This window comes from Vombatus ursinus, unplaced genomic scaffold, assembly GCF_900497805.2.
Source record: "Vombatus ursinus unplaced genomic scaffold, bare-nosed wombat genome assembly UNPS02014774.1, whole genome shotgun sequence".
Classification (NCBI taxonomy): Eukaryota; Metazoa; Chordata; class Mammalia; order Diprotodontia; family Vombatidae; genus Vombatus; species Vombatus ursinus.
In genome coordinates this window covers 4,855,661-4,874,583 of record NW_020954552.1, presented here as the reverse complement: position 1 = coordinate 4,874,583, position 18,923 = coordinate 4,855,661, and the positions used below count along the sequence as shown (strand labels likewise).

The 18,923-nt window shown below is 37.5% G+C and overlaps 1 protein-coding gene across 1 annotated transcript in view; it reads left to right on the top strand.

Moving 5' to 3' along the window:
• Positions 1–18,923, top strand: part of ADGRV1 (adhesion G protein-coupled receptor V1) — a 645,475-nt gene that overhangs the window by 233,978 nt on the left and 392,574 nt on the right. The window lies entirely within an intron of this gene.

The following is an 18,923-nucleotide window of genomic DNA, read 5'->3' as shown; positions in this document are numbered from 1 at the left end:
TTCTAAGTTTTTTTATAGATGACTCTTATAAATGTGATTTTATAAGATGGTTTCCTTCCCCTATGTTGACACACACTATATTTTTAAGATGACAAAAATATACCTTATTGAGAAGTATTATTTTCTTAAATGTTATTAGTTGCTGAATTACTATTGAATGAATGAATGAACATTGAATGGAGAAATTGGGATATAAAATAGATATTGAGATATAAAAATAACATAAGAGATTTGATTCAGGTTTCTCTTCTTACTCTAGCAGTGGGAATGGCATAGTGCAGGTTTCATAACTGCATTTTATTTTTTTAGGGAACAAGTTAAATGCTGAATTCCAGGCCAAGTGCTCCAGATTATGTTTTAAGAGTACCTGTGAAAGAAATAAAGTGGCAGCTGTTGCCCAAAAAGTGACTTACCTGAATTTGACAAGCTTATTTGTATTGGCTTGGTAACCTGTCTAAGCTGTCTAATCTTGCCTGTGCCCCTCACATGGACCATCTCAGAAACTTGCCTTCCATAATTAGAGTTTACTTGGCTGCATTCACCACCCACTCTGGTGATTTTTGGCAGTGGTATTGGTACTCGGCTTAATTATAGCACCATAGGATTACAGGCAACTATTCAAGAGTCCTAGCAGACAAATTTGCTCATGTCTAGGGGTGTGCAAGGGATACCTAGGATTTGTATCACTTGTGCTCACAGCAAAATACTAGAATCAAATACTTTGTATTTTGGAATCCAGAAGTGCTCTTTTAAAAAATTGTTAAATAAGATCCATTCAGAATGATCAGCAAAATTATAAGTTGTTTTGCTGCTGATAAAGATCACAAAATAGTTGTTGTACTTTTTTTTTTCTAATGCAGGTTTTCTTTAACATTAGTTTGGGGGAGGGAAGTGTTCCTCTAGGATGGGGACCAGGCATTCCAAACAACCTACGTTCCTGTATCCTCCCTAGAACAAACCAATGATCTGATGGAGATCTTAGAACTATCTTAACATCTCTGGGATTCCTCAAACAAGAGTTGACCCTAAAGTGAGATTCAGAGCAAATTCCAAAGATACTTCAATCAAGTGTCATGACATCTAGAAAGCTTGTTTTTATGTCAGATACCATGTCGTGTTTTTTCATTGGTGGATTATTGGCATCCAGAATGCATTCTGAGACTTAAAAAATCATTCTGTTGGATACTATCACATGAATATGGCCTCAGACACGTAATGGTTATGTGACCCTAAGCAAATCACTTAACCTTTGACTACCTCAGTTTTCTTAGCTGTAAATAGGCAATAAAAATAGCACCTACTTCCCAGGATTGTTGTTAGATAGTATTTGTAAAATGCTTTGCAAACCTTAAAGCACTATATAAAAATGCTAGCTTATTATTGTCTCCCGTAATCAGACCTCTTAAAAAAATCAGGAAATTAGTCTGAAGTGACTGCCTAACCTCTCTTATTTTTCAGTCCACTATACGTAATGCCACTTACAGTGGTATCTGACGTAAAAACAAGCTTTCTAGATGTCATGACACCTGATTGAAGTATCTTTGGAATTTGCTCTGAATCTCACTTTAGGGTCAACTCTTGTTTGAGGAATCCCAGAGATGTTAAGATAGTTCTAAGATCTCCATCAGATCATTGGTTTGTTCTAGGGAGGGTATAGAAACGTAGGTTGTTTGGAATGCCTGGTCCCCATCCTAGAGGAACACTGACCTATGAGAAAACTCCATGAAAGACTTAGCGTCATACTAGTCCTGGAGAGACTCTAGTAATGAATAAATCTAACAAAGCCTCCCTATTTGGGATCTATACTGTTTATCTGGACAAGAAATTCTTAACTCTTTTTTTGTGCCCTGGATCTCTTTGGCCATCTAGTGAAGTCCATAGCTAAGTATTTTTAAATAATTGAAGGAAATGCTAAATTTCAGTTAGAGGTTAGAGAAAATAAAGATATACATGCACACACACACACATATATATATTTTTCCCTTTTCAGGTTCACAAACCCCCTGAAATAAAGGCCCGTGCACTGTAGTTTAAGAACCAGTGATCTAAAAAGAAAATCAAATTACCAGTGTCAAAAATGAAAAAGAGGAAACAAAAGCAGTTATTAGGAGCTATTTTGCCCAACTATATGTCAATAAAACTGACAATCTAAATGAAATGGATGAATATTTACAAAAATATAACTTGCCCAGAAGAACAGAACAAGAAATAGAATACTTAAATATCTCTATTTAGAAAAAAGGAATCAAGCAAGCCATAAATGAGCTCCCTAAGAAAAAAATCCCCAGGGCCAGATGGATTTACAAGCAAATTCTATCAAACATTAAAGAACAATTATTTCTAATACTACATAAATTGTTTGAAAAAATAGGTAAAGTCCTACATAATTCCTTTTATGACACAAAATGTGGTTTTAATGCCTAAACCAGAGAGAATCAAAACAGAGAAACAAAACTATAAATCAATTTTCCTAACAAGTGGTGATGTAAAAATTTTTAAATAAAATTCAAGCAAGGAGATTATAGCCATATATCACAAAGATCATGTACAATGACCATCTTGTATTTCTGCCAGGAATGCATGGCTGGTACAATATTAGGAAAACTATAATTGATCATAGCAATAACAAAAACAATAAAAATCACATGATTATGTCTATAGATACAGAAAAAGCATGTGACAAAATACGATAACCATTCATGTTAAAAAAAAACACTAGAAAGCATAGGAATAAATGGGACTTTCCTTAAAATGATAAGTATTAATCTATCTAAAATCAAGAACAAGTGTTATCTGTAATGGGGATGATAAACAGGAAGCCTTTCCAATAAGACCAGGGGTAAAGCAAGGACATCCATTATCACCATTACTTATTCAATGTTGTACTAGAAATGCTAGCTATAGGTATATGACAAGAAAAAGAAATTGAAGAAATGAGCATAAACAAATTAGGAAACAAAACTGTTACTCTTTACAGATGATAAAATGGTTTACCTGGAGAACATTAGATTGTTAACTAAAAAAAACTAATTGAAATAATTAACAACATTAACAGTTTCAGAATTTAAAATAAATCCACACAAATCATCAGCATTTCTGTATATTACCAACAAAACCCAGCAGGAGAAGACAGAAAGAGAAATTCCATTTAAAATAACTACAGGCAGTTCAAAATACTTAGGAGTCTACGTATCAAGATACACACAGGAACTATAAGAACACAATTACAAAATATTCTTTTTTTTTTTTTTGGCTATAGAAATGGGAGCTATTTATTCACTTTTCAAGGCAATATATTGTGTTACTAGACAGGTCTAATCATCCAAGGGGCAGATCTGGAAGTATGAATGATAGACGTGATATCAGGAATGACTTCTTAATAAACAAAGCTGCCCCAAAGTTGAATGGATGACCTTGGGGACTCCTTGAGGTGGCGTGGTGGTACAGTGGATGGAACGATGGTTCTGGAGTCAAGAAAACCTGAGTTAATAACCAGCTTCAGATACTTCTTAGCTGTGTAACCCCGAGCAAGTCACACAACCTCTGTCTGCCTTAGGTTTTTTTTTTTTTAATTGTAAAACGTGAATTATAGTGGCACTTCCCTTTCAACGTTGTTAGAATCAAATGAGATAATAATTATATTGCTTGCCTTTTCTTTTTTTTTTAGCTTTCAACATTCACTTCCACAAGATTTTGAGTTACAAATTTTCTCCCCATCTCACCCCTCCCCCCACCCCAAGATGGTATGCATTCTGAATCCCCTTCCCCTAATCTGCCCTCTGTTCTATCTCCCCCCCCTTCTCTTATCCCCTTCCTCTTCTATTTTCCTGTAGGGCAGGATAGATTTTTATACCCCATTTCCTATATTTCTTATTTCCCAGTTGCATGTGAAAACAATTTTTTTAACATGTGTTTTTAAAACTTTGGGTTCCAAATTTTCTCCCTTCCTCCCTCCCCACCCACCCTCATTGATAAGGCAAGCAACTAAATGTAGGTTATACATGTGCAGTTATGCGAAACGCTTTCCATAGTAGTCATGTTGTGAAAAACTAACTATATTTCCCTTAATCCTATCTCGCCCCCCATTTATTCTACTCTCTCTTTTGACCCTGTCCCTCCTCAGAAATGTTTGTTTCTGATTACCCCCTCCCCCAATCTGCTCTCCCCTCTGTCATCCCCCTGCTTTGTTGTCCCCTTCCCCCCCCATTTTCCTGTAGGATAAGATAGATTTCTGTACCCAGCTGAGTGTGGTATGTTATTCTCTCCTTAAGCCAAATCCTATGAGAATAAGATTCACTCTTTCCCTCTCACCTTCCTCCACTTCCCCTCCACTGCAAAAGCTTTTTCTTGTCTGTTTTATGTAAAATAATTTACCCCATTCTAACTCTCCCTTTCTTCTTCTCCCAATATAATCCTCTCTCACCCCTTAATTTTATTCTCCAGGTATTACCCCTTCATCTTCAGCTCACCCTGTGCCCTCTATCTATCTATCTATATGCATACATATAATTTTTTCCCTCCAGCTACCCTAATACTGACAAAGGTCTCATGAGTTACAAATATTACCTTTCTATGCAGGAATGTAAACAATTCATCCTTAATAAGTCTCTTATGATTTCTCTTTCCTGTTTATCTCTTCATGTTTCACTTGAGTCTTGTATTTGAAAGTCAAATTTTCTATTCAGCTCTGGTCTTTTCATCAAGAATGCTTGAAAGTCCTCGATTTCACTGAATATCCATTTTTCCCCCTGAATGATTATACTCAGTTTTGCTGGGTAGGTGATTCTTGGTTGAAATCCTGTCTCCCTTGCCTTCTGGAGTCCATGCCTTATGGTCCCTTAATGTAGAAGCTGCTTAATCTTGTGCTATCCTGATTGTGCTTCTACAATGCTTAAATTGTTTCTTTCTGTCTGCTTGCAATATTTTCTCCTTGAACTGGAAACTCTGGAATTTGGCTACAATATTCCTAGGAGTTTTCCTTTGGGGATTTCTTTCAGAAGGTGATTATTTTTGTGGTGGCAAAGAATTGAAAACTGAGGTGATGCCCATCATTGGGGAATGGCTGAATGAATAATGGTATATGAATGTAATAGAATACTATTGTGATATAAGAAATGATAAAGCGTATGGTTTCAGAAAAACCTGGAAAACCTATATGAAATGATAATAAAATGATCAGTACCAGGAGAACAAGCTATATGGTAACAGCAATATTGATTGCAGTCAACTTTGAATGACTTTGTAACACTGATCAACACTATGACCCACCATAAATTCCAAAGGACTCATGATGAAACATGCTATATACGGCCAAATAGCAAATTGTTGGACAGAGATTGCCGATTGAACCATTTTTATTTCTTTCTTTTTCTTGACCTTATTTGGGAATATGGCTAATGTAGAAATCTGTTTTGCATAACTATACATATTTGTTATAGGTTTTATTTTTCTTGTCATCTCATTGAATAAGGGAAGAGATAAAGGGACGGAAAGAGTTTGAAACTGAAAATAAAAGAATAAAAATGTCTTTGGTTAGAAATAAAGAATCAATGATCTAGGACCAAGCTGTGAGGGCCTTTGGGAAGAAGTAGATGAGGTCAACTTTTCCTAGTTAGTGGAAAAAAAGCACTGAGTATGGGTCAGATGGACTCCATGGTTAACCAGCAAATAGCTATATCACTTAATCTCTAGTTTCAATTAGCTCATGTACAAAATGAAGAGGTGGGACTAAATTGTTTTATAGGGCTCTTTCTAACTCTAAAAGACTGTTTTGTTTTTTGTTTGCGTTTTTCCTGACTTAATAGCATCCTTTTTTTTTTTAAACTTTGAAAATCAGTTCCTGTAAGAAACCTGCAGGTGGCAGTAGAGTCTTTTTGCCAAAATTGACAGTTTATTTAAATTACACTTGAAACATCTGCATGCATATTTGTTTTACACATATGTATATATATACATATACATGCACGTATACATATATTTCTGTGTGTGTGTGTGTGTGTGTGTGTGCGTGTGTGTATGTGTGTGTGTAGCCATGCCAAGGAATAAAATGCTCAGAAAGAAGATATAACATTTTTTTGTTTTCTTATGATTCGTTTCTTTTATTTGTACAAAATAGTGATTATATCCTGGCTGAGAAAAAACAAATAAACAGTGGCTTAAAGTTTAAACATGCCCTTCTATCTTGAAGCATCTACTTTGAAGACATGGAACTGGTAGCATCATCCGCAGTACCTTTGAATTTGCCTACCTTAGGTTCAATGGGCTCAGTGGACTTCGCAGCCTTGGAGTCAATGAGCTTGAAAGCCTTGTAATCACTGTGCTTTGTGACCTTAGAAGCAGACTTGGTTACCTTGGCTTCAATCTTGGAGAACTTGAAGTTGGACTTCGTAGCCTTAGGGCCAGATTTAGTGGCCTTGGGGTCAAACTTGGTGAGTTTGACTTGAGACTTGGTGACTTTGGCTTTGGATATCGTTACCTTGGGATCAGACTTGGTGATCTCCGTATCAGACTTTGTGGCCTTAGAGACTTTGGTGTTAGCCTTGATGACATTGAGACCATTTTTGATGGCTTTGGGATCAGACTTGGCGATTTGGACTTCAGATTTGGTGACTCTGGCTTTGGACTTGTTTGCCTTGAAATCAGACTTGGTAACCTTGGTGTCAGACTTGGTGGCCTTTGGGTCAGATTTGTTGGTCTTGGGGTCTGACTTGGTTATTTGAACTTCAGATTTGGTGACCTTGGCCTCAGACTTGGTTGCTTTTGGATAAGACTTGGTGACCCTGATGTCAGGTTTGGTGGTCTTGAGGTCAGATGTGGTGGTCTTGGGGTCTGACTTGGTCATTTGAACTTCAGATTTGGTGACCTTGACTTCAGGCTTGGTGGCCTTGGGATCAGATTTGGTGGTCTTGGGTTTAGACTTGGTAATTTGGGCTTCAGATTTGGTGACCTTGGTTTCAGATTTGTTTGCCTTGGTATTAGACTTGGTGACCTTTGTGTCAGACTTGCTGGCCTTGGAGTCAGACTTGGTGGTTTTGGGGACTTTGGAATCAGACTTTGTGGCCTTGGAGACCTTGGTGTTAGCCTTGGTGGTCTTGAGACCACTTTTGGTGGCCTTGGGCTCAGACTTGGTGACTTTTGCTTTGGACTTGGTTGCCTTGGGGTCAGACTTGTTGACCTTGGTGTCAGACTTGTTGGCCTTGGAACCAAATTTGGTGGTCTTGGGGTTAGACTTGGTAATTTGGGCTTCAGATTTGCTGACCTTGGTTTCAGACTTGTTTGCCTTGGAATTAGACTTGGTGACCTTGGTGTCAGACTTGATTGCCTTGGAACCAGATTTGGTGACCTTGGTTTCAGACTTGGTTGCCTTAGGATCAGACTTGGTGGCCTTGGTGTCAGACTTGGTAGCTCTCAGGTCATATTTGGTTTGCTTGGGGTCAGACTTGGTGGCCTTGGGGTCAGTAAACTTGGTAGCCTTGAGATCAGTGGGCTTGGCAACCATTGGTCGAGTGGTTTTGGCAACCTTAGAGTTACACTTAGTGATCTTGGGGCCTGGGTATTTCATGCTGACTATGGTACCTGGACATCTGGTGGCAATTTTGAGTCCAGTACTCCTGGTATTGGCATTTGCATCTGTGTGTTTGGTGCTCATGCGTTTGAGGAGCTCAGACATGGAAACTTTGATGCTCAGGACCCGGATGGCCTCAGATAGGGCCTTGATGGTTTTGATGTGGTTGGCTTGTATCTTATTTAATTCTATCTTCTTTTGCTTCTTTGCAAAGCCCGTGTTTCTCAGAAACTTGGGGTCAATCCCTTTCAGAGACTTGTATCTCTGTGACCGAGGTTTCTCGATACCATTTCTTTGCCATTTGCGTGATTGCTTGTGGATGGTATGGTTCTTAGACTTAGCCATCTTTACACCTCTGCCTGCGCTAATAGGCACTCCACGGACCAGAAGAGGCTGAGAGAGAAAGAAAGAGAAAGAGAAAGAGAGAAAGAGAGATGCACACACACACATACACATACGCACGCTCAAACACACAGAGGCAGGGAGAGAGGAAGTGCAGGGCGGTTGAGGATGTAACTTTTTTTTTTTTTATCCTGAACAATGCTTTTGTAACATTATTTATACTTTGAAATATTTTACTTAAAATTCCTTTAAAAATCAGATATTCATACTCATTAGCCAGTATGGTCTTACTATGGAATTCTAGCAGAGCAGACTGTGTTTCATCTTTGAAAGAGAATGAGAGGCAGCCATAACAAAGCCAGGAAGACCTAGATTCGAGTCATGTTTCTAACATATACTAACTCTGTGACCATGGACAATGCACGAAACCTCTCAGTGCCCTTGGTTACTCTCTAAGCCTATAAGTTGCAGAGAAGGTGCTGACCTGCACTGGTAGAGAGAATTTCCATGTTTAGGAGTTCTCTATACCAATGAAATCACAGGTCTTCAAAAAAAAAAAGAGAGAGAATGGATGAGGCATAGATATTGAATGATCTCTTAGTTGCCAAATCCAGTGGCTTTTTCTCAGTACTCATTCACCTTGACCTCTCTGCAGCCTTAGACACTGTTGATCACTCTCTCCTCCTTGTTACTCTCTTCTCTCTAGATTTCTGGGACACCACTCTCTCTTGGTTCTCCTCCTACCTATCTGACCGCTCCTTCTGTGTCTCCTTTGCTGGATCTTCAATCAGATTATGCCCCAAACCAGCTCTGTCCTGGGGACTCTTCTCTTTTTCCTCTCTACTGTTTCACTTGGTGATCTCATCAGCTCCCGTGGATTCAATTATCATCTCTATGACGATGATTCTCAAATCTGCTTATCTAGCATTAACCTCTCTGCTGACCTCTAGTCTTTACGTATTCAGCTGCCTATGGGACATCTAGAACTGAATGTCCCATAGACAGCTTAAATTCAACATATTCCAAATTGAATTCGTTATCTTTCTCCCTCACCTCTTTCTAACTTTCCTATTACTGTTGAGGGTACCACCATACTCTCAGTCACCCAGTTTTGCAACCTCGATGTCATCCTTAACTCTTCATTCTTTCTTACCCCTGTATCTAATCACTTACCAAGGCCTGTCAATTTTACCTTTATAAAATCTCTCACTTACACCCCCTTCTTTCCTTTGACACTGCCACCCTCTAGAGCAGGCCCTTATCGCCTCAAATCTAGACTATTGAAATAGCTTGCTGACTGGGCTGCTTGCCTTACTTCTCCCCACTCCAGTTCACCGTTCACTCAGCTGTCAAAGTGATCTTCCTAAAGTACAGATCTGACCCCCATTCAGTAAACTGTGACTGGTCATGTGATCCACCTCATAGTATCAGTCTAGTTTCTGTTGGATTACTTTACATTCTAGGAAGCATATTCAGAATCATCACATACTATTTTCTTTCTCAGTATTCTCGAGAGAATTTTATAACAAATGAGATAAGTGATGGGAAAAGTAGAATTGTAGAATCTTAGATTGTTTAGAAACTCAGTGTTCTTCCTTAGGCCTATCCATGCCCTAATTAACTGACATGAAGCTGTTTGCTAAAGAAACCTGATACTTTTTTTTGAGCATACATGGATTCCAACAGAAAACTTAATTAACTTTTAGTAGACTACTTTACCTAGGCAAGGACAAGTTTATCACTCGTTTGCAAAATATAAATTTTAATTCTTTCATTTAAAAAAAAACATTTAACCTTTCCTTCAAAACTAAGCTAAATTAATCTGAAAGGCAAAATCAGCAGATTTGCATATACAGGCTTTATTCATTGTAACTGTAATAAGATCAACTTTGTTGTTTTAGAAATTTAAGAATTAATTTAGCAAAAAATTTGAAAGTAGTTTATATTAATAGGTGTTTTTTTTTAAATCTATGGGAATTATTTTTGCTGATCACAGAGATGGATTTGCCAAGTACAAATCCTTGCATACATTTAATAAACTTAAATTTATAAAATTTTTTGTTGAAACCAAGTTTTGTAAGTATTGTCATTTAGAGTCTTTCATATGCTCTATTTGAGTGCTTTCTGGAGGACTTCATAAAAATGTGTTTGTTTGTGTATTTTTGCCAGTTTGATGCCTTTTCATTTATCAGTTAAATTCAATTATTAATCACCTTCTTTGTTCAAAGCTTTGCCTTCAAGTACCTTACCCATAGTAGACTTACCTCAGTAGTCATTTATCTTTATGTGAATGTGTATGTGGTTAAAACGAATTCACCGGAAATACACAATTATCAGGTCATTCACCTCAAGTATACCTGAGGAAAAAATCTTGATGTGAGTGAGAGATATTCTTATGAAAAAGCCTAATTATATCATTGGAATTTTTATTTAGAAATCACACTGCTGACCCATGTGTGCCTTGATAAGGTTGGTAAAAAGTTGAGACAAAGGACAAGTTTGTATTATACCAGTACCAGTTCTGGCGATTGTGTCAGAAAAAAAGAAACTCTGTAAATTTAAACAAAATAAAGAAAATTCTTAAAGGACACAGGATAGTAAAGTAATCCAATTCATCTGTTTAATAATATTTAAAAATGAGGAAGCACTAACTTTGGTTTTTCAAAGCAAGTCTGTGTGTGTGTGTGTGTGTGTATGTGTGTATGTGTGTGTGTGTGTGTGTGTGTGTGTAAGGGGTGAAGAACATGTGCCCGTGTGTGCACACATATCTACATGCTGGCTGAACTCAGACAATTTTGTGATTATATTTGGGCATTAAAAATGTTTTTGTTATCATAAATAAACTACTTTTGATCACAGATGAAGTTTACTTTGTAGCTTATTAGTGTCTCAGCCTCTTCACTTGGGATTGGGCAAATGAACTATTCTAAAACTGTAGGAAGAAAACCCTCAATGATTTAGCAGTACTTGTGGAAGAGAACATCGCTGCTTCTGTTCTCTTCTCCTCTCAGTCTTCCATTTCTGGCCGTTTGCAGAAACACATTCCTAGAGAAAAATTGAGGAAAGCCCCTACTACTTTTAGTGAAGGTTGAGTGGAGGAGGTCCTGTGTTGATCTTATAGGAGGACATGGACAAGGATCCCACAGGATGGGCAGGTCTGGATGGGTGATGATGTGCATCATCGGATGGACTGTCCACATAGATGAGATCACAGATCTTTCTGAGCTTCTGAGCCACACTGACCACATACCACTGAAAGGGTATGGTATGTGGCCGGAATTGGGGCTGACAGCCACATAGCAGAAATGCTGCTAGGCAGCATGAATCTATCATTTGGTTCCCCATCAGTAAGCATTTTTGTTCAAGAGATTTGTTAAGAAACTATTTAGTGGTTCTGGACTGGAAAGTTTTTTTTTCCTAATGAGCATATTTGAAAATCTAACTTTTTTTTTTTTTTTACAGATTTAAACAGAGTGATGGGGATATGTAGAAAAACATCTATTAAAATATAGAAATTTAATTTCCATTGACCAGAAAACTTTCTGTTTTGACTCTTGTTTATACTCTTGTAGAATTTTTTCCCCCAAAATTATTAGTCTTTTTAATTCTTTTTTGGGAGGGGGCAATAATCAAGGGGACAAAATCAAATCTTTTTTGATGATTCTGGAAGCCTTGTAGTACCTCTGAGACATAGAACACCAGATATGATTATACATGGTACTTCAGGTAGAAGTTTTAGGAGGCTGGCTTAAGAATATAAAAACTCTAACGTAAACTCCATTTTAAATCCCTATTATTGATGCTTTTGCTTCTTTCTAATGAAAATGGACTGTAGCAAAAATTCTAGTTAAACAAAGGCCCTAATTCACCGTTCTTTGTAATTACCCACAATCTCTTACCTTTACCATTTTCTAAAGACAAAGCTATTTTTTCTTCTTTTTGGCTTTTGTAAGAAGAAAGAAAAGTTTATTGGACACGTAAACTTACTAGTAAGGTTGAAGGCCATCTTTTCTCTTTCAGGCTTCTTTCATAAAACCTATTTCAGAGGAACTCCAAAAATACTTATTGGCAAATGTGAAACAAGATAACTACAAAGAATTTATAGACTTTTTATCTTTTATCTTCTGCCTCCAAAACAGTGTATAAACCTAATTTGTCTCGCTTCCTCAAATCTCTTCCCATTCTATTCTCTGCTACGTACAGCTACCAAAGTGATTTTCCTGAAGGATATGTCTGATTCTGTCTTCTCCCCCGCCTTTGCCCCCTGCAGCTCAGTTAACCGCAGTTGCTCCCTGTTGCCTCTGAGAAAAAAAATAGTCCTCTGTTTAGATTTTAAAGCCATTGCCCTCCCATCCCAACATTTCTTTCCAGCTTATACTTCACTCTTCCTCCTGAACTTTGCAATAAAGCTAAATTAGCCTTTGAGCTATTCCTTTTCAAGTACATACTATGTTCCAGGCATTCCATCACCTGACTTCGTGCTTTTGTAGTGGCCTTCTCCTATGCCTGGAATATATGCCTTCCTCATATTTACCTCATAGACTCCCTGTTTTCCTTTAAGATGCAGATAAAGAACCACTTCCCACAGAAAGCTTTTCCAGATCCCCCAACTACTAGTGTCTTTAATATAAAGACTGTTTGTATTTATTATATTCTGTCCTCTTTATCTTTATTCAGTGTGTACTTAAATGTGAACATATTATCTTCCTCCATTAGAATGTCAGCTCCTCACAAATAGGGATAGTTTCATTTTTTTCTTTTTATCCCCTACTGCCTATAGCATATAGTAGACACTTAATAAATTCTTGTTGATTGATGAGTTATTGTGATAAAAAAGAATTGTTTTTTCAAACAGGCAAGAATTAGCAAGAATTCATAATGAATTTGGGGATTTTTAAAATTCTCTTGTTTTAAGTGTACTAATTAAAATTACTAAAAATTCTATAAAATGTATTTTTTAAACAGAAGACAAGGAGGGAGGGAGGGGGAGAGAGAGAGAAAGATAGAGATAGAGAGAGAGAAATAGTGACAGATGCTGTAGAGAGGTCAAGAAGAATGAGGCCTAGGTTATAGCAAGAAGGAAGGTCTTTGGTGATCTCCACAAAAACAGTTTCATTAACATGTTTGGGGTGGGAGCCAGGTGTGTAACAGGCTAGAGAGAGAACAGATGGTGAGGAAGTGTAGCTCACATGTTGGGAAAGTTGAGTAACAAAGGAAGAAGGAGGACAAGGGTAGTAGTTACAGTGGTTAACAGGACAGGGTTCAACCCATTTTTTATGTGTGTTTTCAAGACTTCTTCTGTATTTACCAGTTCTATGTCAGTTGTAGCTTCCTTGTCAGTAAGCTAAGAGACTCTTCTAATTAAACATTTAAGCAGCATGCCCCAAACCACAAATTCCTATAAAAATGTAATGCATAACAAAAAATTAAATAGACCTTACTGTATTTCTTTTTGGCCATAAGTTGATTTCTTTTAGATTCAGAATCAAGGAGTCCAAACTGATATGTGAGAATTCACATTCTACCTGAGGAAATAAGGTGTCTGTGCATAAAATTTTTCATAACAATTCAAGACAGTACATGATTAAGTAAATTCTATCACTATAGGATGCAATTCTGGTCTAAGTTGTCCCCCTCTAATTCAGATCTGTTTTCTAGCCTTACAGATTTAGTAATACTGAATTGTTTCCAGATTTGGAAAGAATTTGACACAGAAGGTTTATATAACTGCTACTTATGAAAATCTTTAATAATTTACTTCTACAACCAAAAATCCAGCATTGTCCTAGACCAGCTATGAACTTTCAGAAGTCGAAGGGCTTTGGATATTTAAAGTATATTGGAATCTGAAGCCTTGACTCAACAGTGCAGTTCCAAAAGATGAGCAATGTCTCTTGGTTCCCCAGTTTTTCTTCATATTTTAGCTTGTGTTTCTTTTGCAATATCAAAATGATAATTATTGACATTTTCCCCCTACCTAATACAATTGGGCAAACCATTTTGACCAAATCCTTAAGTTCTAGCTCCCAGACTATCCTGCTGACTTTCTCATAGCGTTGGAAATAAGGAGAAGCTTAAGCATCAAAAATAGTATCATGGTCACTACTGGGAAATGAAAACTTTCCCCCAAGTGCTGAAGCAGCAGAACTACAGAAAGACTGAGTAATATTCTGAATGAGGCTACAGTGACATTCTGATGTTTGGAACATAGCATTAGTTACTAGGATAGGGTGTGAGGTGAATCCCTACTGTCCTGGAAAATACCCATTTAGATCACACCACCTAAGACTGAAACAGAAACCATCATTTGCTTTTAGGGACATCCTCTGGCTTTGCTGATGAGTAATATAAGTGAACTGGTCTGTAAACCATTTTAGGAAGAGAAAAGACCATTGTAAACATCTAGAACTAGAATTAATCCAGATCAATTACACACACAACTCTTGGACTATCAGTACCGCTGGAAAAAGCACTGACCTTGGAGTCAGGACAGCTTGATTAGACTCCTGGAATCAACCAATGCTAGGCTGTGTGGCTATAGGCAAATGACTTAACTTTTCTGAACCTCACTTTCTTCACCAATTAATGGGGATGATAATATCGGTATGACTTACCTTGAAGGTGTTTCAAGAAAAGTGCCTTATAAACTTTCAAGTAAAGTGCCCTGTAAAGATGAGGGTTTTTTTTTTTAATAGAAGGCATTAACTTTCCAGTTAGAGATTCAGTTCCTACTTCTGCCATTTATACCTGTGTGACTGGGCAAAACGCTCAAACCCCCTGAGCCTCAGCTTCCTCATTTGTAACATGAGACATATGGCCTCTAAGGTCCCTGTCAGCAATAAACTCATGAGCCTATGAATACCTATATAGGATTCCTAATCCTAATTAGCAAGATCTAACTTCTCAGTTTTAAGATACCCCAGAACAAAGGCCTTGTTTATTTGGACTGTTCCAAAAAGAAGAAATAATTTGTCAAGGTCCCATTGGTATTAATCAATAAAACTAAGATAGGAATCCAAGGTTTCTGATTCTGAATCTTTGTTCAAACTCCTTCAAATTTGCTTCTTCTCCCTGTGAAGCTTTTCCATGATTGACCCTTAGAAAATGGGATTTTAAACAAATGGTATATGTTTCAATCTCAAGAAATTTCATGTCTTAAATATTTAACTGCTTTCTCAATTAGTGGTATATTTTATATCATAATCATCTGCCGACCTTGCCTAGATGGTAAGACCCCAAAGAAAAAAATGGATTCTTTTTTCCTACCTGGTATGACACTAACAGATCAGGGATAGGACAAAAATAACATAGCAAAGAAAATTAAGCAAGTCATTGCCTCGTCTATAGACCTGTCAGTTGAGTGAATTTTTTACTCTTATATTGGCAGTGCTATGTTTAGACGCCATCTAATAAGAACATATACTTTATGTTCTGCCAGGGTAAAGAGGGGGTGTGGGGAGGAACTTTGTTTCAAAGCACCAAGCCTGTTTTGGGTGGAAGGGAGATTGTTATTGGCAAAATGAAACATTTACATGTCAGATATAAACAATTGTGTGCATGTCACAGCCAATCCGTCTGTAGAATATGCCACATACCAATTTTCTTTCCTTGAGTTTGGCCCAGGATCTGTAAGAAAAATTTTAGTGCTCTCTTCTCCCTCAAATATTCGGTGTTTAGTATTTTTTTCCTTCATTCCATCCATGGTTCTCAAACTTCAGAGATGACCCTTTGTAGTTAGAAACAGCAAGTTTATCCTCTGGTCAAAGTTTATCAAATTCTCTTTGCTTTAAACAAATAAGCAAACAAAAAACAGTTTTCAAATAAAAAGAGAATCATATTGGAAACCATTGTGTTTTGATTTCCCTGAGTTAGGCTTCTGATTGTCAAGAAACAGAGGGTTTGTACCCAAAGAACACTGCTCAGTAAATCTAAAAATGATCAAGCATCATTTCTTCCGTTAAGAGCATCATGAAAATAATAATTTCTCCATGTAGTAATGTTCTGAAAGAAATCAAGGCAAAACCAAAGGTAACCTGAGTGGGCTGACATGTAAAAATCATCTAAATCAGAGGTTTTAAATATCCAGCCTGCATGTAGTATATGCCAGCAACACTCTGACAGCAGTCTGAACCAGATTAATATAGTTGGGAAATATCAAAATAAATAACAATACAATAAATTTAGGTAACATTACATTTTAAAATGGAATCTATATGCAGCCCACAAGTATCCTTTTATATGGATTACTGGGCTCTGTTTCTATTTGAGTGTGACACCACTGCTCTAATTGATGATGATGATGATGATGATGAAGAAGACAAATAGAAGCTGACTTTTTGTAGCATTTTTAGATTTATGGCACTATTATATTTGATTCTCACGACAACCTTGTACGGTAGATAACCATTATTCCCAATTTACAGATAAGGAAATTAAGTCTCAGAAAAATGAACTCACTTGCCCAAGATTCCACAGCTAGTAAGTGTCCAAATCAGGACTTAAACCTATATCCTTTGTCTCTGAATCTAGGTCTTTTTACATGCTGTCTTCTTTAATGCTAGAATCATTCAATCAATCAACAAGCGTGTTGCCAGGCATTGTGTTAAGCACTGGGGAAAAAGTAAAAGAATCCTTGACCTCCAGGAACTTACATTCTGACACAGGAGACAACACATGCATATATATATATATATATATGTATATATATACATACACATACATACATGCACAAAATATATGCATTCACATGTGTAAATTTTGAATAGGTGTACACAGCTTGGAGGATCAGGAAAGGCTTCAGAAGTAAAATGGGACTTGAGCTGAGTCTTAAAGGAAATTAGAGATTCTAAGAGGCTTAGATAAAGAGGAAAGACATTTCAGGTACAGGGGACACCTAGTCTAAAGGTGTGGAGATGATGTGAGGGGCCATGAGAAGGCCAGAAGGGTTGTATTGCAGTGTTTCTAAAGAGGGTGTTGTATAGGAAGACTGGAAAGGTAGAAGGAGCCAGGTTGTGAACAGAATTAAATGTCAGTTAGAAATCATATTTGATCCTAGAAGGAATGGAGAAGCACTGGTGTTTATTGAAGGGGGTGAGGATGACCCACATCATCAGTTGTATTGTCTTGGCTCTGGGGAGAGACTTGAAGTGGGGAGGTCAAATACAACACTATTGCAGTGGGGAGTGCTGAAGTCCTGAAGAGAGAGAATGGTATGTAAAAGATAGAAACAACAAAATTTATCAACTTATTGGATACGTGGGGTTAATGTGAGGGAGGGTGAGGAGTTGAGGATAACACCAAAGTTGAGACCTTGTGTGACTAGAGGCATGATGACATTAATGGGAAAATTCAGAAGAAATAATTTTTGGGGAAAGATAATGAGTGCTATTTTGAACATGTGAGGTTGAAGATATCTATGGGACATCTAGTCAGGCATGTACAGTATATAATTTTTGATACAGAACTAGAGCTTACAGGAGAAAATAGGGCTGAATCTATAGATCTAGAAGTTGTCTGCATAGAGATGGTAATTGAACCTATGAGAGCTGGTTGTGAGAATGTAGAAAGAAAAAAAAAACCAGGAGCAGAAGCAGGCCTTGGGATACATCCACAGACAAGCAGTGTTTCATGGGTGATGAATCAGCAAAGAAACCTGAAAAGGAATGGTGAGACAGGTAGGAGAACTGAGATAGAACAATGTCATGAAAATTCAGAGAAAAGACATATGGGAAGAAAGGTGGTCAGTAGTGCCAGATGCTGCAGAGAGATCAAGATCTCAGCTGAGGGCTGAGAAAAGGCCATTAAATCTGGCAATTAAGAAATCATTTGTAAATTTGGAGGTAACAATTTGAGTGGTAAGGTTGGAAATTATATTGCAGAGGTTGTAAAAGAGAGTGAAAGAAGTGGAGAGAAGTTTTTTCAGAGTGGGCTGAGAATAAGGACAATAGTTAGCAGGGATATTGAATCTAATAATTTTGTTTTTGGATGAAGGCAATGTGTTTGTTGGTGGCAGGGGAGGAATCATTAACTAGAAGAAATTTAAAATATATAGGCATATTAAAAATAGGTTGTGCTCCAAGAGTAGATCTGTAACTTAATTATTTGAAACTACGTATGCATGTTCCCAGAGAAATAAAAATGTCGCTACGTTTCCAGGTCATCTCAAAGACACCAATTTAACCTACAGTATAACTGAAGAGTAATGATAATAGCTTACATTTACATAGCGTTTCACAGTTTACAAAGTTAATTTTTTCACAACAATCCACTGCGGTAGCAAGTTCAAGTAGCATTGTCCCCATTTCACAGACTACAAAACTGAGGTTCAGGAAGGTGATGTGTTCACAACTACAAAGAGTTTAGACTAGAATTGAGTTCTCCCATGCTCTTTCCACTCCACCATGAGTATTATAGAATATAATGTTCATGTATTATAATGGAAACTGCATGCCAGGTTCCCACTGGAGATGCCAGGAGTACATCTTGTACAACTCCAATCCTAGTGATACATCCCATTCATTCAGTTCCTTCTGTGGGGATTTTTCCCTATTGTTTTACCATCTGCTTCTTGCATGGGCTTCCAATTGGGTAGAAGGGTTATTCTGGTTCTGGGAGTTCCCTGGCAGAGGAGTGTGGATGAGACTTGGAGGAGATGTCTCATGTGTTATAAGGAATGAGGATTCTGACAGCTGAACAGGATGCAAAGAGCTTGGCTAAGGCTCTGAAAGGTGAATGAGGAGCTAAAGTGAGAACTGTGTTTGCATCTGTGTTGAGGGGTCCTCTGGCAGCACATATTGGGATTCACATGGAGGTAAGGGAATGGCCTTCCAGTGCTAGTGAGTTCCATTGGGGTAGAGGAGTATTGCAGAGGTCAGGTCAAAGACTTCGGTTATCAGTTTGCTTAAATAGTGCTTAGTTTGCTTAAATATGTCTCTTCTAGCAGTGAGATGAAGACAGAGTGGAAGTGATCTATCATATGTACCTATATACACGTACACATGCATATATGCAAGTTGTG